Source organism: Acinonyx jubatus, chromosome B4 (assembly GCF_027475565.1).
Source record: "Acinonyx jubatus isolate Ajub_Pintada_27869175 chromosome B4, VMU_Ajub_asm_v1.0, whole genome shotgun sequence".
Lineage (NCBI taxonomy): Eukaryota > Metazoa > Chordata > Mammalia > Carnivora > Felidae > Acinonyx > Acinonyx jubatus.
The window spans coordinates 111365041-111388776 of record NC_069387.1 but is presented as its reverse complement, the minus strand read 5'-3'; the positions used below and the strand labels follow the sequence as shown (position 1 = coordinate 111388776).

The window sequence follows — 23736 nt, the reverse complement described above, 5'->3', positions numbered from 1 at the left end:
CTATGCTTCTCCTGCTTTTCCTTCTCCTCATTCTCTTATTTTTCAAAACATTTCATTTTGGAATTATTTTAGCTCTACACAAGAGGGGCCCGGGTCGAACAGAAATTCCGTCTTTCCTCAGCCCTCCTCTCATTGCTTCCTAAAGTTTATTAATGGGGAGCTGAAAGATAAAGGGGAGGAAACAGAAACCTACCCACAGAAGGTCCAAATGGCACTCCATCTTTCTGATATGCATCGAGCTCATTACGATAATAAATAAAATATGAATATTGGGAATAAACTGGGTAAATCATTTTTCATTATTATGTAGTCTAGATGAACTGGCTGTTTTGTAGTAAGAGAATATAACATGCATGCATATGTGCACCACGACCAACAGCAGTGTGCTTTATTAGGATGGGGGGACATTATATGTTTTTGAGTGTGTTTACATGTGCCGAGAGAGTGGTTGCAAAGATAAGGAAAGTAGTTTATGGGCCGGGCTGTGGAGATGCTGGAGAAGATAATTAAGAGAGGGAGGTTTTTATGATATAATAAGGGGCAGAGCTCCAGTGAGAGCAGGGACAGGGTGAGTGGGGGATGGGCAACAGTTACAGGATGCTTTCAGGACCTTCATGCTGGCATTTGTAGACTCTTTAATGGTCTTTTATGTGAAGGAGCAGCTCCCAGGGTTAGTGCGGAGGTAAGGCTCCCATTGTGTGTGAGAAGTCCGTATTTAGTCTAAACAATCAATCCTGATTAAAAAAACAACAACAACATAGTATTATACATTGTGTACAATTTTAAAATGTACATTTACATTTTATAATTGAAAATGAATAAAATAAACTTTATTAAATCGTGTAAGTCCTTTCTGCTATATAAAATTTTGAAAATTCATAATAGCAGGAGGAAGAAATGAACTACCATAGATAGCCACTCTCAATAATTTAATGCATTTTATTTTATTCTTTTTTTTCTAAATTGCATTAAATAATCATTCTAAGTTCCGTTTTGTTGTTTTTCTTTTTCTTTTGAGTCAATTTATTTTTCACATCCTGTCAGGAGACAGGGACTTCAGCTAGCCCACATATAGTGCCATATCTTTCTTAAAGCGTATAAAAATATTCTAGAAAATACGTCTCACTATGCAAAGGCAAGCAGGTAGATAGAACTACAGGAAAGCATTAAAGAGTTCCAAAGCTAGAAGGTTTCTACTGATTCCCAAATACATGTTCTGCTTTGTTCCCCACTGAAGGACAGGTATTGTTTTGTAAGTGCAATCTGGGAGCTCTTGATGCTAAATGTAAACTCTCTACTCACCCATGCCATTTTCACTTTGAGCTATAGCTTTTTTTTTTTTTTCCACAGCATCCATATCTATACTTCTCAAAGACTTTATCCATCTTTATCCTATAGATACAATACCTAGTACCATGATCGGTCAAAGTATTTATTGGTTGAGTAAATAAGTGTATTTACGAGGACGGTGTATTATTCAGCTTTCTCCATAAAACAGAACCAATGAGGAGGGTGTAGAGAGAGAGAGAAAGCAAAATGTTTACTACAAAGGATTGGCTCATGTGATTATGGAGGCTGAAAACTCCTACAAATCTGCTGGCTGCACGCTGCAGGCCCAGGAGGGCTGGTGTTATTGTTTTACTCCAAACCCAAAGGATTGATAACCAGGGGAGCCAATGGTATAAATCCCACACTGAGTCAGAAGACCCAAGAACCAAGATAGCCAATGTCAGAGGACAGGAGAAGATCGATGCAGGGGAAGTACAGTCACCCTTCTTTTACCTTTCTGTTCTGTTCAGGCCCTGAGGATTGGCTAATGCCTACCCACAACAGGAGGGTGATCTTCTTTACTCAGTCTACCAGTTCAATGCTAATCTCCTCTGGAAACACCTTCCCAGTCAAAACCAGATATGATGATGTTTTACCAGCTATCTGGGTGTCTCTTGGCCCAGTCAAGGTGACACACAAAATTAACTATCACAGCGGCTCAGTATTAAACATTGTCCAGAGAAACTGAAGCAGGGTGACAGGCTGTTCAAGGGCGCCAGAGTTACTAAACCATTCTAAGAGCAAAGATTGGTCAGGATGTCAGCCATGATCCCACTTCATAGCAGGGCCATTAAAACATTTAAGACACATGAGTAACTTTCATTATGCTACACGGTTTTTGTGTCTATGTCTTTAGAGAGTCACCTGAGATATAACAAAATCTGCTTTTCTTGGATATTAGAAGCAGAGTAGGAATCAGGAATTAGCCTCAAGTTTACTAGATGGTTGGCAGCATTCCAGCAGACAGCTCAGTAATTTGAGGACAGCTATAATGCTTAAACACAGCCATATAAATGAATTGAGAGGTAAATGAGAAATAAACATCATGTGGTATTTTACAGGGAGTGAGGAGCATATCTCTGAATGACATCAAGTAGAACAGGGTGTTGTAGCTCCCAAAGTGTGGAAAACTTGGGCATTAGCTTCAAAAACATAAGATAAAGTAAAAGAGAGTGAAGCAATTTATATGACCTGATATAATTCATTCAGCTTAAAGGCACAGCAATTTACTGAGATTCTGTGGCTTAGTCTTTCCTTTTTAAATTTCTAAAAATTTTTTTTATTTTATTTAAAAGAAAAGATAATGTTTATTTATTTTTGAGAGAGAGAGAGAGAGAGAAAGAGAGAGAGAGAGAGAGAGAGAGAGAGTATGAGCAGGGAAGGGGCAGAGACAGAGGGAGACACAGAATCTGAAACAGGCTCCAGGCTCCGAGATGTCAGCACCAGAGTCCAATGTGGGACTTGAACTCAAGAACCGCAAGATCATGATCTGAGCTGAACGAAGTCAGAGGCTTAGCTGACTGAGTCACCCAGGTGCCCCTAAGATTTATTTTAGACATTTATTTATTTTTGAGAGAGAGAGAGCGAGCGAGTGGGGGAGGGTCAGAAAGAGGGACACAGGATCTGAAGCAGGCTCCTCTCTGTTGAGGGCAGAGCCTGATGAGCAGCTCGAACTCACAAACTGACCTACAGTGAGGTCGTGACCTGAACCAAAATCAAGAGTCTGAGTCAAAATCAAGAGACTGAGCCACCCATGTGCCCTGCTCATTTAGTCTAAAAGCACCAAGAACATTTCTCTAAATCAGTGGTTCAAAATATTCATTGCAATTCAGTAAATGTCTATTTGGTACTTTTGATGTGGCAGGAACCATATGAGATACCAGATCTAAAATACTGAATAAGACAACAGAGTACACAGGTCTTTGGAGCTTATCCTCTAACAGGGAAGCAAGATCATTAAACATACAATTACAGTGAAAGGTGATTGTAGCTATGACAGAAGTATTGGATTAAGTAGAGAAACAGAGCACAGGTGTGCATAATTGGGGTGTTAGGAAAATCTTCCCAGGCAAAGTGACAGCCAAGCTATGACCTAGACTATAGGTAAGGTTTAACCCATTAAAGCTGGGACAACAGTGGGAGAGATGGGGGCAAACAAACAAAAAAAGCAAGACAAAATCTAGCTGAAGAGAACGGCATGTGTAAGAGTTGTGGAGACTGAGGGATGTGTGGCTGTGACCTATATTTTAAGATACAGAACAGTAAGAGATGAGATCGGACAGCTAATCAGGCCTTATTTTCCACATAGTCTGTGGGAAGTTAGTAGGTGGCGTAAAAATAGTCAAATAAATTTAGGAAACCTATGTCATCCCCACAGGACTTTTCAGCGCCTTTGCTGTGTTAACATGCACCACAAATCTCCAATGTTTAGAGCTCTTGCAGTAAATCACTGCCTTACTATTGTTGCACTGTTGTAGCTGTCTGTGACCACCTCCCACTTTCTGCTTAATCTGGAGGGAAAAATAAAGGGTGTGAGGAAGGAGATCAAATGAAATTTAGAAAGCAGTCCACGATTCCTTGGTATATTTCCACTGGGATGTACCTGTAGTGCATCCCTTCCACTGTGCAGTCCTGATTCATTCCAAAACCTTCATTTTTAAAAAAAGTGAGTTATTGGTATACATATTAATCTCCATGCAAAGTCCATAGTAGATAGAAACCATCTAACGTGCCCCCCCCCCCCGCCCATAGTGACTTTTACCTCATTCCTAAAGGAGTGTTTTCCTATATTGGGTGCACATTTTAAAGGCTTTGATATATTCTATTTCTCCTGAAGCTTATTTATTTGGCAGCCACAGCTACCCCACCACAAAAGGAATGAATGAGTAAATAAACATACAAATAAATAAGAATATAGGCAGCATGTTCCACGAGCTGTACATCTTCCTGACAGAAAATCAATATACAGTGGGCCTGGAAATCGAGACCGTTGGCTAAATTTTTGTTTACCTTCCAGATAATTCCAGTTTCTGCTGTCATCGGGATGGTAAAGAGAGAGCTTCCCCACTTTCCCATCCCATAAATCCTTTATAGGTCATGACAAGCCATTTACAATTATGTTCATTCAAATCTAAATACGGCCCAAATGCAGGTGACAGATTGCAGACAGCTAAGTGATGGCAATGGTATGAATAAATTCCGTATATGATAATTATTTATTGATCTGCATGGTGCATTCTATTTGGACTGATACTGGAACAGAGGCATGAATACGTTGAGAGAAGAAGACGAAGAAGAAGAAGAAGAAGAAGAAGAAGAAGAAGAAGAAGAAGACGAAGAAGAAGACGAAGACGAAGACGAAGAAGAAGAAGAAGAAGACGAAGACGAAGACGAAGAAGAAGAAGGGGAGGAGGAGGAAGAGGGGGAGGAGGAGGGAGAGGAGGGGGAGGAGGAGGGAGAGGAGGGGGAGAAAGAGGGGGAGGAGGGGGAGGAGGAGCGTGGACAAGAGCATCTCCCTAGCTTGTATCAGAGTTTAAGTGTTCTTGTTAGAAAAGTAAGATTTCCTTCTGTTCCAATTTCTTCCAGCACAAGGATGTTTAAAAATCGGTGGTTTCTGTTTTCCTATACAAATCCAGATTCAAGAAACTCCCTCGAAAATATGTATTACCACTTCAGCCACTACATCACAACCTCATTATTGGTGTTTAAAATGTATAAGTTCACAAGTTAAGATTAGAAATCTATAGTAATGTAAATCAGCGTTTCTTTAATTATAAATTAGCGAAGGTCCATAACAACGAAGTCTGTTCAGTTCTTCCATTTCCTTTAGAAATGGAGACCTGACTTTTGTTCTAAGCAAAGTTGTCTTCGTACAGTCATTGAAATAGTCCTGCCCGGGACATAAGGCTGAATGATGCCATTATAGCTCAGTCTGTTAAGCAGAACTCCAGCGGGCATCTCATAATTTTCATTAGGTAAGTACAGCAGTCTATGTTTAATAATAATAATTTATGTGCCCCATTTACCATTATATTAGACCCAAATATGAAGGGGCCCAAGACTTGGGCTTAGACAAGCTTGTTCTATTCTCTTCTAATAAGTCTGAATTGGGTTCCAGGAATTCTTTTACTTTTAGAAGCATTTCAGGTGGGTTTTTTTTTTAATTTTTTAAGTGTTTATTCATTTTTGAGAGAGAGAGAGAGACAGAGAGACAGAGCATGAGTGGGAGAGGGACAGAGAGGGAGACACAGAATCTAAAGCAGGCTCCAGGCTCCGAGTTGTCAGCACAGAGCCCAACATGGTGCTTGAACCCACGAGCGGGGAGGTCATGACCTGAGCCAAAGTCGGACGCTTAACCGAGTGAGCCACTCAGGTGGCTTTTTTTTTTTAACGTTTATTTATTTTAAGAGACTGAGAAAGAGAGAGCAAGCAGGGGAGGGGCGGAGAGAAAGATGGACAGAGGATCTGAAGTAGGTTCTGTGCTGATAGCAGACAGCCTGATGCGAAGCTTGAACTCAACAAACCGTGAGATCCTGACCTGAGCCGAAGTTGGATGCTTACCTGACTGAGCCACCCCACATTCCAGGTGGTTCTGATGCAAGTGCTCCGTCAGCTTAGAGATGCTCACCTTTGTATCCCTGGTACCCAGCACGGTGCCTAATACATCTCAGGTGGGTTTTGCCTTAGAATTAACACCCTTTAGTTTATGCTCAGTCATTAGCCAGAACAAGCATGTAACCCTACAAACCTGCAAGGCGGCTGGATTGGTGACACTCCTACGTGGTCTAGGAGAAGAGAATTGATAGTGATGAAAATTAGAGATCACTATCTCTGGGCATCACGTATAAGAGCCATTACTTCATGTGTTTTTAAATGACTTTTTAGGTAATGCTCAAATACCATTCAAGGACTGTTTTACTCCAGCTCCCCTGTCATGGCCGCTAATGCAGCTCAACCAATCCATACGTATTGCTTTCATGGAAGAGTCCATGATCACGAAATAGTCACAATATCTCTGTAGACATCCCCACAAAGACTTACATTAGTAAAGCATGATATAGTACTCAATACTGTACTCAAACAGTACTTGAGTACTGGGGCCTGAGTTTGAGAGTTAAAGAGGGTACTCAGTGAACTGATCACATCGTAGAAAAGGTTGGAAAGAGCGTACGATTGATGTTTGCATACTGAACAAACACACTTGTATATTTAACTCAAATAACTATTAATTCTTCCGGGATTGATATCAGTATTTTATATGTCAGAAAACACTGTAGACTGGAGGGTATCTGATGTATCTGTGATTTATTCAAAGAAGAGGGGGAGGAAGAAGGTTCATGTGTAATCATTTCTATGTGGGAATAGGATAGAAAGCCAGTGGACAGTTTTAAAAGTGGTCTTAAATATAAAATAATAGTTAAATTGGCTGTTTTCAGATCAGTCAAAAAATGGATTTTTTAAGAAATCGAAACCTACAGTTGTTTTATTACTGTATGTAGACTATAACAACTAGTTACACATTCCACTTAAAAGCAGTGTATTTTCACTCTAGAGTCTTAAGTAAATGGTTAAGAAATATTTAAGTATTATAAGAGTAATGCATGCTTTTAAATAAAATGCAAATAAAATAAAAGGAAACATTGAAAACCTCTTCTCACTCCTTCCTTTCCAAATCCCAGACATTACAATTTTGCTTCTTGACTTATATCCTTCCAAACTTTAGGCATCTATATGCAAATACCCCTGTAAGCAAGAACCTGCACTGTTTTTGGCCACATATTATGAATGCATGTTGATCTCATGTAGACTTCAAGTAAAATGCAAAAGGAGGGGGCTTAGTAGTTCCTCAGTTTTATCCCTAGTACCAAACACAATGCTTTGTACACCATAGATCCTTATTTGCTCATCTGATGAACGAAAGACTCTTGCCTTTCTTTTTTTGAAAGACTCTTAACAGTACACGTTAGAGAGTTTTCAATATGAGCCTTATTGTTTTTAATGGCAGTATAGTATTTCATAGTGCAAATGTGCTGTAATATTTGAAACGATTTTCTATTGATGGGCATTTTCAGGTCCTTCCTATTCTTTCACTGTTACAAACAATTCAGAAAAAAAAAATGTTTGTGCACTATATTTGTTCACTAGGATGGCTATTTATGTAGAATAGATCCCCGGAATTGAAATGTTTAGCTCAAAGTCATGAATGTTTTAAATTTTAACAGACACAAGGAAACGAAATGGTTCTTCACCTTTTTTTGGGAGAATCACAGAATCATTTGACAATGTGATGAAAATTAATGTACCTTCTCTCAGTAAATGATACAAATGTCCCATACAATTTCAGAAGTGTCTAGGTATAACTCAACTCCTGTGTTAAGAACCTGTCCTTTGGAGTGTTATATTACCTACTGAGGTTGGTTTTGTCATAAATGATCTGTTTTTTGTCGCAACGCAGCCTGCCAGCTTTCCTTCAGAAAACAGATGTTCTATGAAAAGAGACTTATAAGATCTTGAGATACTGCATCTCATTTGTCTCATGCATGGTTAAGCTCAGTTTACCCAATTTCAAAGGCAAAGCTTCAGCGTCAATGTAGTAAAGTGACCGTAAGAACTCCTACACTCTGTCACCTTAAAATCCTAGATTGAGCCATGATTTTATTTCCTGCTTCAAGTTCCTTAACTGCTCCAGTCACAGCGATGCTACCAAAAATTTTAAGAAAAAGGGGAACACAGTCTGTGTCCAGCTAGGTTGCGTCAGGTTGAATTAAGAACTTTAATTTTGCCCATCCCAAACATGAGAGTCACACTGAGTCAAAAAAGAGAAGTACAGGGGGGCCTGGGTGGCTCAGTGGGTTTACACGTCAGACTTAGGCTCAGGTCGTGATCTCAAGGCTGGGCTTGTCAGTTCGAGCCAGACATCAGGCTCTGTGTTGAAAGCTCAGAGCCTAGAGCCTGCTTCAGATTCTGTGTCTCCCTCTCTCTCTGTCCCTCCTCCGCTTGAGCACTGTCTGTCTCTCTCAAATATAAATAAACATTAAAAAAAAAGTAAAGAAGAAAAGAGAAGTACAAATGAAGACAGTAACTGACATATGGAGAATAGTATAGGAGAATGTTTGATCAGTAGACGCCCGGAACTTCCCAGGCAGCAATGCCCAACTGTACCAGCCCAACACAGGGGCAGTTGGTGAAAGCAATTGTGGTTTTATAATTCTGAGTCAAAATCAAAATAAGAAACTCTAAGATGCTCGAGACATCGAGACACCAACTCCCCCCCCCCCCCCCCCCCAGTTCTTCAGTTCTCTAAACTAGTTCATTTTTCTTGAAGGAACAACAACAAAGTGTAATTAGTCCTCCTGTCCGTTTCCAGAGAAAACCAAGTGTGGGCTAGAGGAAGAAACAGAAGTTTCACCTGCCCTCAAGAGGAAGGATTTTTTTTTTTTTTAATTTAAGGGACTGTGACTGATCCACATGAGAAAAAAGTACTCTTGGTTTATTCAGCTACAACTGATAGGCCTTTTCTCATATTACTTCTGAAAGAGGAACATTTGGATATTGCAGAGAACCGACTTTGACATCTTTAGAAAGTGGAATCACTTGGCTGGGCTCATTTCCTGGCTCCTGTGTTTTCATAGCACAGAGTTTCAAAGACAGTGTAAAGCCAACATGCACTTAAAATTCTTGGTCTCTATCAAAACAAATCTGCCATTTCCTGCTTCACTTTTTTTTAGTGAGGCTCATTATAGTCCTAAATTTGAACCTCATTAGAGAATAAAATCTACACCTGTCTTTAGAGCATTCCTAAAAACGAACACTCTCCTATTTTATAGGAAATGTTACTGTATGCAAACTTGAAATCCATAATTAATATCACTGAACAGAAATGTTAACCAGACCTGAGGTTTAAACTGTGAAAGAAAAAAAAATGTGTAAGTTCTCTCTTTGCTGTCCTTTAAGCAACCAAATTGGTGCTCAATTCAGGAATAAACAGATTAATGCCAATACCCAATTTTAATCTAGACCCTTGTAACACGGAGGGTGCTTTCTGCATCGGTAGCATCGGTATCACCTCGGAGCTGATTAGAAATGCAGAATCTAGAGCCCTACGTAGATCTACCTATTCTTGATACGCATTTTTACAAGATCTGCGAGTAATCTGCACACACATGAAAGTTCACGAAAACACTGACCTGGGGCGCCTGGGTGGCTCAGTCAGTGAAATGTCTGACTTTTCCTCTCTGCTCAGGTCTTGATCTCCTGGTTCCGAGATGGAGCCCGACATCTGGCTCTGCACTGACAATGCGGAGACTGCTTGGAATTTGATCTCTATCCCGCTCTCTCTACCCCTCCCCAGGTTGGTGTTCCCGCGCGCCTGCGCGCTCTCTCAATAAATAAATAAACGTTAACACACACACACACACACACACACACACACACACACACACACACACACCAAAAAACACTGACCTAGACCACTATTGTAAAGCTACCTAGAGACAAAAAACACTTACAATAAAACACACGCCATTGTGTGACTAACGCCAACTACCACAGGTACGGTATTTCCGCCTTCTCCTCAGTTTTGCTCGCCGCGGATTCGGTTACCCCTGGCAACTGGCACCCGGAAGCGGATGATCCTCCCGACGCAGCGTCAGGTCAGGGGTATCCTAACGCTGCGTCCCAACGCCTGGGTCGTTCGTTTCTCTTCATCTCTTCTCGAAGGCATTTTATCATCTCACATCATCGCAAGCAGGGTGAGTACAGGACGAACAGTTATTTTGAGAGAGATAATACCATCTGCGGTTTCTGGAATGCACTGGGGGGGGGGGCTTAGAAAGTGTCCTCCCTCCCCAGGATAAGGGGGCGACCACTGTGTGTATAGGCCTCGAGATCACAGCACTCCGCCTTAATGATCTCATCAGGTCAGCTAGGGAAGAGCGTGACCTTGAGGAAACCGAACCAGAGAAGGAAAGTCAAATGCACACCCACGTTCTTCACAGCTGTATTAAAATCCATGGGCAGAGGGGCGCCTGGGTGGCTCAGTCGGTTAAGCGTCCGACTTCGGCTCAGGTCATGATCTCAACCTTCATGGGCTTGTGTTGGGCTCTGTGCTGACAGCTCGGAGCCTGGAGCCTGCTTCGGATTCTGTGTCTCCCTCTCTCTCTGCTCCTCCCCCGTTCATGCTCTGTCTCTCTCTGTCTCAAAAATAAATAAACGTTAAAAAAAAAAAATCCATGGGCAGAAAACATTACTACCGAATGACCGAATGAAGGCAAGAGTATACATAACCAAAACCTCCAATTTGAGTTGCAAAAAATGGTAAAGGACCCCCAAACAATAATGAAAATAAAAATATAGTAAAAACACTTTGTTTTAGATTAATATATTTATATTGCTAATTTAATTGATGAGCAGTTAAAATTAGCCTGTAATAACTTTTATAAATTTAGTCCCCAAATAATTATACTATTTTTATTTTCCGTCCCCCCCCAATACAGTCTCTGAGAAGAAATAATAAACCTTTAATTCATGCTTTTGATAAGTACTCTTCAATGCCAGATACTGCTTTGAATATTGGAGATATGTCAGTGGGCAAAAACAACAGCAACAACAACAAAACCAAAAAGAAAAAAAAAAAAAAAACAAAAAGCATGTCTACCTTTGTGGGCCTTACACCCTTGTGGGAAACCGCTGGCAATAAAGCCAGAAAAAAAAAAAAGTAAATTGAATAGAGGGTTGGAAATGATAAGTGCCAGAAAGAGTGAGTAGAGGGTTGCAATTTTATTTTTTATTTTATTTTATTTTTTGTAATTTTTTAAATGTTATATTCAAGAGAGAGAGAGAGAGAGCGAGGGAGCATGAGTGGGGGAGGGGCAGAGAGCTAGGGAGACACAGAATCTGAAGCAGGCTCCAGGCTGCGAGCTGTCAGCACAGAGCCTGACGTGAGGCTTGAACTCACAAGCCGTGAGATCATGACCTGAGCCGGAGTTGGTCGCTTAATCCACTGAGCCACCCAGAGGCCCCGAGGGTTCCAATTTTACATAGGAGTATCAGCTGTAACAGTACCATTTGAGCAAACCTTGAAGGGAATGAGAAAAGCAAAAGGAGGTAGAGACAGCCTAATTCTTTTGGCCAGTGGATGATAAATGTCAGTCTCTTCTATGTATTTTCTATTCTTCCGCATTTAAGAAAGAGCAGGGGAGGCAAATGTTCTCCTAACATGTAAGATGATTGATGATCTGCTGCTTTTGCAGCAGAGAACATCACTCTATAATCATATATATCATTCTTTCTGGGGAGCCGTATCTTCAGCCAGGAGTGAACTCAGAACTTATTCTTCAGTTGCATCTGAATGCGTAGAAATGACATTCGTATTTTAAATACAGTCACATCTAGAAATTAAATATATGGCGATAACCTTGTGTGCTTACTATGTAAAAAAACTTTTTTTTTTTCCCTAAGCTTGGGAGGAGGTATTATTTTCCTTACGTTACAGATAAGAAAACTCAGGGTCTGAGATGACGAATCAAGCCCCAAGGTTAGAGAGCTGCGTTAGCGATTCAGGCAGGAATTACGCTTACTTCTTTATGAACTCTCTCAGAAGTTAACGTTATGATTTCTTTTAGTAAGCCACCACCACAGTTTGTTCTCAACGCCTGATGTTAGATGCCTGTAATCTCTAATTTCATTACAAGTTTACTTTTAAAATGGACTGCACTATTTTCTTAGTACAGACATCATGCAGTACCGATAAACATAAAAAGTTGCCCCCCACGCACAGCAGAATAATCATTTCATGGCAGCTCAATACTTAAACCAAATAAAACTTGAAGGTCCTAAAATAGTCTTTACAGTAATACTTTTTGCCAGTCTTTTCTATCTATAACCGCTGTTGTGTTCCACATAATAGTTGTTTCCGTTGATTTTTCTTATGAGTTAAGGATTGCTCTGTGTATTCCCAGCATATAATTGCATTTCATTATAATAACATTATTTTAGAGATGAGAAACAGAGTTCTAGAGAGGTTAAACAGGACCTGTGTCCCTAAGTTCCATGGTGAATGGTGTGTCCTAATCTCTTATCAGAGGTCTAGAAATGTCTATGTAAAAGACTCCTTAAGGCAATTGGTGCAGGGAAGTTAATAGCCCATCAGAATATGGAAAGTGTAAGAGGTGGGTAAGGAGTGACTCTCTTGGATTCTGAGAGCCAGGAATCAGTGCAGAAACCCAATCCCGCTTCTAGAAAGAGGGCTTGAGAACCAACTACATTGCATGTCGGTACAAAGCTACCATTTCTGGTAGCCCCAGAAAAGGACCTGGCTCGTCCAGGTAACATAACTGTATAAATCTATTCTTGCTGGGAGGTGAGGGACAAAACCTCACTCTCTCAGGGTCTGAAATCACTCTGAGTGTCACTGGTCATCATAAACAACTAGCAAATGGAGATGAAAAAGACGCAAAAAAAAAAAAAATCAAACAGCACTGTGTGTAGCTCTAAGTACAATAAGCTATCGATATCAGAGACCCTGAGTCATCAAGAATACATTTAGGGAAACAGAGATGTGTGCAGCATATGATGAAAGCTTTTCATTTAAAATTGTTAAACCGAAAGTCTAGGTACTTGATCTGGCAAGTTTTATGAGCCCTACTGGAGAATGCACTTTATGTGAAATTCTCATTTCCTGACAGCCCTGGATAGATCAGGCCTAGCTGTGATAATGTTCGTCTCTGTGCATTATAATGAAGCTGCCATGGTAACTCTAGAAGTCACTTTAAAAATGTGCAATTTTAAAAGTTCATTTCTTAGAAAAAGATTAGCACAGCTGTAACACTCATAATAATCTAATGAGATTTGAAAAGAACACTCGGGCAAAAAATAGATAGAGACTGCTCAGATTTCACAATTGCACAGTCCTTCTGTGAATGACATGGTCCACCCATGACTTCCCTACTCGATGAAACAAGGGGGATATTAGGTCAGAAGCTTAATTAAATTTTGATGTGTATAGCCCAGCAGTAGAACTCATTCAGCTCTTACTTAGCTCAGGATGCTTGCTAAGTAAATCACAGAAGCACTTGCATAGAAAATTTTATGTACTTGTCATTTTCATAAAATAAGGAGCTAGGTATAATAAATGTTCCTAGCAATAGTTATTTAGGAAAGGTTGACTGTACCCTTTATGACTGGTCACAGAAATTCAGACTGGGAAGGAAGCAGATGTGACGCATGGGAATTGGGTACATTTCCAAAATAAAACCCTCCACCCTCAGCCCCACTCACCCCGTAAATTTTTTTGAGGAAAAAGACATAAATCAGTGTACAAAGCTTCTGTACCTTGCTATGGAAAACAATTATCTTTTTCCTAAGGGAAATTGTAACTTTTAAAAGTTAATTATTTTTTGGAGACTAAATCGTGTTATAACTGATACGGAGATAGGGCATGTTCAGGTAGCTGCTGTTATCTCTGGGACCTCATGAGCATCAGAAACATGCATTCCTGAAGGCGTGAGGTGATGCATTTTTGAAGCGGCATATTTAATTCGAACATCTTTTTCTCTGTTTTTCTTGAAGGCTTATACTTTAGGATCAGGGCCCTGGCTATAAATTCAAATGAGCCAAATTTAATAAATCTTTATTAGTAGAAGGCTATTTTAGCCATCTGCTAATAACAGAAGAACCTTAATCTGTAAGTAGCATTCCTGAGCATTGCCGAGAACACTCTTCTACCAAGTTTAGGTAGTTTTTAACCTCACGATTGTCTTTTAAAGAAACTAAGGTACATGGACCAGGAGTCATAGAATTCCATTTCCTCGCTTAGCCTCACCTTCCAGAACACCCAATAGTGATTTGGTCATTGATTTCACCTACTTAGTTGATGAAAAGGACGATGAAAGCCTTTGATGGATTCCTCTCCAACCCCCCCCCCCCCACCCCTGTCACAATTCCTGCCACAGCCCGTTGAATTGGATGTTTGACATTGTGTGGATAGACCAATAGAAATATTTTAAGTCAACTGTTTTGACTTCATGTCAAATCAGCCTTGCCATCAAAACATTATTTTGGCCCTCTCAACAATTTCTAGATACGCTGCTGGTAGTGGAATCAGATAGAGGTGGACAAGTTTCTTTGAAACTGATTATGTTACATACAGTGGAAAAGAAGTGGAAAATCAAATTAGGCCAGTCATCCCATTTAATAGACTTAACAGACATGTTTGGTTGTCAGAGCACCAAGAAACGCTTGCTCAGCCTACTGCCCTGAGAACAGTGGCAGGCCTCATTCTACTTCATACGTTTGATTTGCACCTTTTGTAAGCACCATGCCTAGTTTCTTGGGGTGCTCGATGACTCCCATAATGTGAAAATGTAGTCACTGATAAGTTCTACTTAGCAGGTGGGAACAAGAACCAGTGAATTCAGAGTCACTGCTATCTCTGTGCCTGATTTTATGCATAAGCTGATAATGGGGAGAGTAACTCCACCCCAAGCTTCTATAACGAGTAGCGACTACCTTGTTCTAGATTGTGTTTTAAGCATTGGACCCGAGAGTGAAAGAGACAGAATGCCTACTCTGAGAGAGCTTGCATGACAGTGAACACATCGCTGTCCCAGTGGGAAGAATGGACCCTCTTTCCACTCAGACGTTCACATTCATCCATCCCCAGGCACCTGACTTTCCCCTTCCATGTGAAGGCTTCCCAAATCTTACATTCATCCACTTTCAACCAAACCAACCCTCATTAATGTTATCAGATCTTATAACTTATTTTATCCACTGAAAAAAAAATAGACATGAAGAATCATGGATTTCTTCAAATTTATCTTAGACTAACCTCGCTCAGTTCCTTTGTTTCGATACTATCCTTATTCCTTTGCAAGGCTACCACTCATTTTTAATATTTCCTCCGTCACACTTATGCTCCAAAGTCCTTGTGATCCATGGACAAAGCTGGGTGTTTCATATCCCAGGGTCTCTGAACTTTGCCATTCAGCCTAGAACATTCTTCCACATTTGTCCTGCAGAGGTGCTATTACTCAACTATTATAACCCGTCTTCTGTTCCCTCTTACACTCTATTCCCTCTCTTTTTTCTTGTATCGTTGATTTCTCTTTCTCCATTGAGTTTATATCCTTAGCCTTCAAATATGTGTAAGTTCTCCTAAAAAAAAGCGAAAGACCTAAATCACTTTTCTTGAATGTTGCTCACCCATCAAATTATTACAGTCTTCTCTCTTTATCTTTGAAAGATGTATACTCACCAACCATAGTTTCTTTACAAATATATTACTTGGATCTTTTCAAATTATAAAATGAATATAGAAAATTTGGGGAAACGTTTTTAAGAGTTTTAAGAAGAGAAATAAACATCATCCATAATCCCATTATCTAGAGGAAAATACTGGGATTATGGACAGTAGTAAACCATTGACTTAAGTGAACAGCTTCCAGAGTTAGACTCAAGGCTTGAATCCTGGCTGTATCATACATCAGGTGTGTGCCTAGGGTCAGGTAACCTTGGATCTCAGTGCCTTTGTTTCTTCTCATGCAAAATGTGTAACAGCAGCCCCTCAAGGAATTGCTGTGTAATTAAATAGGTTAATGTAAGTGCACATAAAACATTTATAATAATTGGAACTAGAAAAAAAAAGGGATGGATCTGTTAGTACTTTTTTATAGTTGATGTGTGTATTTCTGGTCTTTTCATTGCACATATATTTCAGTAGATTTTTATTTGGGATCTGTACCAATTGTTTAACAACTTGATTTCCCACGTAACTGTGTTGTGTGTCTCTACCTCCTAAGTCTCGATTTCCTCTTCATCTTACTGCAGCAGGACACCAGTGCCACATTGTAGCACCGATGCTACAAACCAGCTACTTTGTCCCAGGTAAAGGATGGTCTCTGTTAACATGCAATGAGATCATCCTCAGCTCTCCTCCTTGTTGAAGCTTTTAATACCCCTGACCTTCCCTTATTGAAACTCCTTTCTTAACTTCACTAACTATTCTCTTATTGTTCCTTTGTGCTTGTCTTAGTTTCCGATGAGATGTATTGCTTTCTGCTGTTAGGTGGTAAACATTGTCATTTCTTCTCCAGAGCACCAAAGGTAGGTAGATTTCCTACTCTGTGCCCTACCTTTTCCCTTGTATATACTACACACCCTTCAAACTTGAGATTTCCAAAACCAACCCTATTTTCTTCAAAAAAAAAATCTTTATTCCATTGTGCATCTAATCACAGTGGATGGCATCATCGCCTACTCAGCCATCTAAGTCATCCTAAAACATTTTCTTTTCCCTGAAGGATATCCTCACCCAAAGCACTTTACGTTGGGTAAAACTTTACTTTTCTACATCCTCCGAACCTCAGAGCCCATCTCTCAAATCTGTTCTTCTGCATATCCCAACCAGGGGTGCCCAAACCAGTTGGCTTCCCCAGCCAGGAATACTGGAGTTATCCTCAGTTCATAACTTGACTTCCTCTTCCACTTCAGCAATGCCCTCTGTCACCTTGACCTGCTTCCTATCTCTTTATCTCCTCTGCTTTGCCTTATTTCAAGTCTTCACCTGTGCTAATGCAATGGCCTCTTGCAGTAGGGTGAATAGTGTTTCATAAAAATGCGTGTCTACCTGGAACCTCAGAATACGCCTTTGTTTGGAAATAGAGTCTTTGAAAATGCACTTAAAGTAAGGATCTAGGTGAGGTCATACTAGATTAGGGTGGCAGTATCCTATAAGAAATAGAAAGAGGGACAGAGAAAGATGAACGTGGACGCACGCTGGGAACGAGCCATGTGAAGATGAAGCAGGTATCAGAGTGGTGCTGCTAGAAGCCAAGGAATACCAGGGACTACCAGAAGCTGGACGAAGCAAGAGGGATTCTCTTCTAAAGCCTTCAGAAGGAGCCTGGCCCTGTTCACACCGTGATTAGTGATTCCATTTCTGTTACTTTAAATCACAAAGTTCGTGGCAGTTTGTTACGGCAGCTTTGGATACTGATATAGCTCCATACCAGTTTTCTCCATCAATCCATTCTCTGTGCTTCTGTCAAAACTCAGATCATATTCTGTCACTAATCAACATCTTTCAGTAAAATGCAAACAAGCCTCTTCCCAACCTACCCTGACTTCCTTTTCTTATTCTCCCGCACACTTTATAATCCTGACCACCCCTGAGCCCTGAACAAAGATTCATTGCTTTCTGAATCTTGCCTCTCGGCTTGGAATTGCCGTGCCAGTCTTGTCTTCCTCGTTCTGTTAGTTCCTCATGACCGCCCAGCCTGGGCATCACCTCCTCTGTATGGTTTTCTTGACTCGACTTTGTCATGTTCATATCTTGCTTTGCTTCTATTATATTTATCACACACTATAATTGTTTGTTTATGCCCCCTTATTTATCTTTATAGTCCAATATTTTTGTCAGGGAGCCAAACACATAGTAGATTTCCAATATATGTTTGTTGAGTAAAAGAATTCACTTTCTTATAAATTGTATATAATTAAATGTATATTTCAATTCAAAAAATGTTTTGGGTCTTTTCTCCCAATTTGCTCCCTCATCTTGCTCTGCTGTCTTGGTTCAGGAGTTCATCCATCTCTCCTAAATGGTTTGCCTGCCTCCGTTACTGTCTTTCAACTTTTTTTCTTCTTCTGCCATTAATAGAATCTTTCTGAAATCTATCTGTGCTCATGTCATTCCCCCAGCTGCAAACTTCAACAATCTCCCATTAGCTTCAGCGTAAACAGCAGACTTTATGCCATGACTTATGAAGGTCTTCCAGTTTCAGTTCATCATGAATTCTCTGTTCCAGTTTCACTAAATTTCTTACAGATCCATAAGCTCCATTTATGTTTGTGTCTTCGTATCTTTGTTCCTCACCTTTTTCCTCCTGGTGGACTCCTCATCCTCCTCAGTGGGGTTGAAGTGTCCCTTGCTCTTTGACATTCTTCTCGGCTCTGGGGTAGCCATGAAGAAGCACCTTACTACTTTTCCTATCTTCCTGTGGAACTCTACCCCAACATCTTCGTTAAAACTCAGTAGAGTGTAACATAGTTGGTTGTATACATTACATGTCTGTCTCTCTATCCTTGACCCACCCAGCTTATAAGAAACTGGAAATTTGGGACCTTCTTTGTAGTCCTGATAGGCAGCAAAAAGTTCTGATATGCTGAGTAAACGTTGCTTCAAAGTTGGCTAACTCTTACCCAGTGAAGAAGTTTGCTAATTTGTTTTCAGTCATAACATACAAATATGCAAACAGATGCACGTATAGAGTCATATTAGTTAATTTTGTGTGTCTACTTGGCCAGGCCATAATATCCAGATATTTGGTCAAGCATTATTCTAGATGTCTTTGAGAAGGTATTTTTTTTTTTTAAATGTCAGATTAACATTTAGATCAATAGAGCTCAGTAAAGCAGATTATACTTTATAATGTGGATGGGCCTCATCTAATCAGTTGAAGATTTTAATAGGAAAGAGACTGACTTCCCTTGAGGAAGAAGGAATTTCTGCCAGCTTTTGGACTGCCACTGTTCTCTGGATTCTCAGCTTGCTGGCCTAATCTGAAGATTTTGGGCTTTCCACAATCACCTGAGCCTATTCCTTAAAATAATTTTCTCTCTATGTACATCCTATTGGTTCTGTTTCTCTGTAGAACCCTGGCAAATACAACATCTAAAACATATCTCTATTCTCCTGAAACATTTCATTGATTCAGTATTCACAAAAGGTTTCCAACACACAATAACACAAAATAAGTTATAAATCAAACCCATGGGCTTAGATTTAGGAATGTTTGTTTGTGTTTGTGGCATGGTCCAGTAGCCCTGGAGTTTGAATTCTGGTTCTAGTAGCCAAGTGACCAGGGTCAAGTTATTTAGGCTTTTGGTTTTCTGACTTCTACTTACCTTGTATGATGGCTGTTGTGAGGATTGGTGACTTACCATGAAAATATATAAAGTGCTTAAAACAGTGCCTGGCAAATAGTAAATACTCAGTGTATCTTGGATGTCATGTTTATGAAGACTCCCTCTGTTTGCCTGATTGCTTCAGTTCACTGTCTTTCCCTTATCAATTTACTATGAAGAAAAAAGGGATTATGTTTGCGGCTTCTGTAGTCTGAAAGTTGATACATAATAACGAATTCACTACTATAAAATGCAATTATTAAATTTTTTGGTTAGCTTATGTTGCTTGATGTAGTGATATTATATGTATATTCCCAGGGTGACATATTTTTGGTTGCTTATTGTTTAAACAACACTGTCTACTTTGATTCTAGGATATAAGAAATGTGGACTGTTCAAACAGACTAGTAAAAATGAAAGATGTTTTCATTTATTAAAGCCATAATCAAGACAGAAGGCATTAGCTAAGTAATTACTTAAGGGAATAAAAATGTTGTTTTTGAGTTTGCAAACAATTTTCTTTCCTGAAAATTGAAGGGTTGCTAGAGTTTTGTCTTTAGCTATAACAAATGCAAATACATATATAATTATGGCCAACTTTGGGTTTTCCTTACTTGCAAAAGAAAACAGTGGTTCAAAATAAGAATAAACCTCAAAAGTAAATTTTGTTCAGTTTAAATCGTGCACCACATGATTTAGGGAGAATTAGTGGATTTATTTTGTGAATATGTGTGTATGTTTTAACCCTTAGTCTAAAACAAGACTAAAATTAATCTTTATGTATCAGCACACTCCTGCTTATTTAAGGAGGTGTTTTAGAATCCTGTTAATCAGGTAGGGGAGTCAATCAGAAAGAGAGGCGTGTGTGTGTGTGTGGGGGGGGGTGTTTCACACGCGAATCCCATAAGACATTGCTTCTTCCTCATTACTTTCTGTTTTCCACTGATGGTATTGAATTCCTCTTGCCCTTTCTTGATAAAGCATCATGTCCCTAAGGCTTGTACTAATGTTGAAAGAAAATACTCATTTCTTTTCCCCTTTGAGCATGTGAGAGATTGATTATGGAGACACTCTCCATCTTCTCTCATACAGTTCTCTCTTTAGATCATTACTAATAATTTGGCAATCAAATGCACTTGAAAGATATAGATAAAACAATCTTTATTCTTTTTATCAGTGGCAAAAGAATTTCTGATTTACAAGTGGATCAAGAAACATCCACACACTTCACTGAGATATATTAATAACTCTCCAAAAGACCTATAAGTATAAATGATACACGGAGCATAAAGCAGTATAAACTAAAAGGCCTATATTCCTGAAGTCATTTAAGTCATTATCTGTCTTCCAATCAGGGTTCATTAAATCAAAACAGATTGATGAGTGTTTATCTCTTTCTTGTAAATTTCCAGGAAGGAAGATGCCTCATTTAAAGGGTAATCATTACCTATATATGTACATATATGCATATATATTTAGATATAAAACATATGTTACTTATGAAAATTCAAGTTAAGCTTTAACTTGATTTGACCTTGCATTAAATATTTGCTTCTTTTTAACTTCTCATAGTCCAGTGTAATCAGATTTGTCCCTATTGTATAGAAAGGAAAAAAAAAAAAATGAGCACAAGCTTGCCTACATTCCACAGGGAGTTAATCAAAAAATTTTTTTTAAATTAAAAAAAAAGATTTTTGCTTTTTTATTTAATGCTAGAATTCTTTTCATCAGTCCAGCTTATTTTCTTAAAATGTCTCAATCATCTCTTACAAAACTATCCTCAGTGGAGGGAAATCCTCAGGTGGCATAATTTTTCTCTCTTGCACCCTTATCTTTTCCACTAAAAATCTTCTTTAATGTTTTCATAAAAACTTCTTAGAATCCCATTGCATTGATCCAGTGTGGTAACCATGGGTTAACTTTGGTCCTCACTGTCCATATTTCTTATATAAAAATCAGTTTGGTTTGAAATCTTTGTGCTTGGGTATTTATTAGTCTTGCGGACTAATGTGGATGCATCTGGTGATTTTCACTGCTTGCAAAGGACTTGAGAAACAAGCCCAGACACCCTTTGAAAGTCGGGCCCACTAGATGCCGCCGTGGTTGTTGATCTCTGAGGGTCAGTTGAGTCTGGCTGCTTTCCAGAGCCTGGAATGAGAAACGTTCCCTGAGACTGCCATCGAGCCCTTCTTGTAAATGACGCACATCTTATCTTTAATTGGACTCTTCCTCCTTCACGTGCCTGCCTTCTGTCCCCATCCTGGCCTCTCCCCAGCTTTTCTCTCTTTTCTTCTGACATAATAGTAACACCAGGGGATCTGAAATGGCATCATTTTATCAAACCCATTTCCCTGTGTCTGATGAGCAGAAGCTTACTTTTTGTATTTCTTCATGCCCGATTTGCAGTCAGGCCTTCCCCGTAATTTCTCTCACACTCCAGTTTCTATTCAGTGCAGAAGACGTTTTCCTTAATGTGTTCGACAGATGCTGCTTCCCAATGCCATCTTTTTTGAATACCGAAAAGTGCTCTATTGTGGAACCTAGCGTATATGCTTAAATATACAAACACAGCACTACTTCTTTTCTTTATTGACTTGCACTGAAATCTGTGCCTCTACTAAATAAAACACTTCACCGTCCCAGTATCAGGGTGCCCATGTGCTGAGACATTTGTGTCTCCTTAAAATGCATCAGATCTTCCCAGGTTTGCCTCCAACAATATTTTAACAGATAACTCACTGCCAAAACCCAATCAGACACTTTCCAAATCTTCTCGACAGCATTATTGATGACAGATGGTTAGCCTCCGCATTTCACCAAACTGTAGGACAGTATTAGAAATCACACTGCCTCTATACGGTTATGTACACAAACAGCATATGTAATCCTTGTTCAACTCTTGACCCCTGCAAGAACATCAACATCTAGAAGGGTTCCAGAATGCCAGAAGAGCTATAATCGCACACGGTTTGATGTGAAAAGTTTACTTACTGGTCCCCTCAGCTACAGGGGAGTTATTTGTTTTTCTTTTCATAGGAATCCTAAGTGTCATTCTGCTATATTTATAACGTCCATTCTCAGAGGTTACCAAAGAAAGGCAACTAATTTTCCATGAGTGAAAATGCTCTGAAAATAGATTACTCAGAGCTTGAAAATGCAATTTCTCAGAAGTCTGTTGTTTCTAGTTAGGAGTTTTTGGCCAGAAATAAAATGATATATTGTTTTTCCCAATAATTATTTATGTTTTATTTCCTAATTATTATTTGTTTGGTTCTTTGTGAAAGTTAATCCTTAATCTCTAAGTATCAAAAACACAATTAATATTATGGAAAATGTATTACTAGTATAGCTCCTTATGTAAAAAAATAAAATTTGTAGGATAGTTATAAATTTGAATTAATCTCTTGGACATTAAAGTATGCTATCATAATAAATAGCTTACCATGGATGCTTGGAATGGTTTTCATGTTTCTAACTTCCTAAGTACCCTTCTATGTCCATGTATTTCCTTCCTAGATTATAAACTCCCTGAAGGTGAGGATTATGTCTGTCTTGTTTACTTTTGTCTTCCCGGTAGTCAGCATAGAATCTGCTGCCTTAATAGGTACTCGATAAATGTGTGATGACTGTCTGGTTGAATAAATAGATGGATAAATGGAAAGATGGATTTATCTAATTTGGATATTAGATAAATTGGAAAGATGGATTATTGTTAAGTAATATTACAATGTTTATCTTTTCTTCTTTCCTTTTTTATTTTAGAGATACAGATAGTGTGAGCGGGGAGAGAGGGGCAGAGTGAGGGAGAGAGAGAAGGAGAGAGAGAGAGGTGGGGGGAGGGAGGGAGAGAGAGAGAGAGAGACAGACAGACAGACATAGAGAATCTTAAGCAGGCTGCACACTCAGCACAGAGCCTCATGTGGGGCTCAATCCCACAATGCTGGGATTGAAATCAAGAGTTGGTTGCTCAACTGACTGAGCCACCCAGGCACTCCTACACTATTTATTTTTTCTTAAAGAATGACATAGTGAGAGTTAGTATACATTATGGTTAAAAGGCCAGCTTTCGCTCTGGTTATACTTACCAGCCTTATAAAAGTGGAAGGTTTTTAAAATGTACTGCCTCAATTTTATGATCTCTAAAATGGGAGTAGAAATACTTCCTACAACATAAGAATACAAAGAGGCAGTGTTGTGATATAGTGCTAAGCACATTGGCTCTAGGGATGGATTTCCTATATTTGAATTCACGTGGTACACTTAATAGTTATAGACCTTGCTCAAGGTTTTTGTGAGAATTTGGTAAGTTGGCACTGTTTTTTTTTCAACGTTTTTTTTTTTGTTTGTTTTTTTTGTTTTTTTGTTTTTTTTAATTTATTTTTGGGACAGAGAGAGACAGAGCATGAACGGGGGAGGGGCAGAGAGAGAGGGAGACACAGAATCGGAAACAGGCTCCAGGCCCCGAGCCATCAGCCCGGAGCCCGACGTGGGGCTCGAACTCAG

The 23736-nt window shown here is 39.4% G+C and overlaps 2 long non-coding RNA genes across 9 annotated transcripts in view; one reads left to right on the top strand and one right to left on the bottom strand.

Moving 5' to 3' along the window:
• The window catches only part of LOC128316458 (uncharacterized), a 94241-nt gene extending 84315 nt beyond the window's left edge, over positions 1-9926 (bottom strand). For 3 of the 4 annotated variants that reach the window (XR_008300394.1, XR_008300393.1, XR_008300396.1), the window contains exon 1: positions 9516-9926. This is a non-coding gene — a long non-coding RNA (uncharacterized LOC128316458). The remainder of the gene's footprint in view (positions 1-9515) is intronic. The other variant, XR_008300395.1, reaches the window with a different exon arrangement.
• LOC113602792 (uncharacterized) overlaps positions 9786-23736 on the top strand; it is a 468320-nt gene continuing 454369 nt past the window's right edge. For 3 of the 5 annotated variants that reach the window (XR_008300391.1, XR_003424304.2, XR_008300392.1), the window contains exon 1: positions 9787-10079. This is a non-coding gene — a long non-coding RNA (uncharacterized LOC113602792). Of the gene's footprint in view, positions 10080-23736 lie in introns of all 5 variants that reach the window. The other 2 variants (XR_003424306.2, XR_003424305.2) reach the window with 2 other exon arrangements.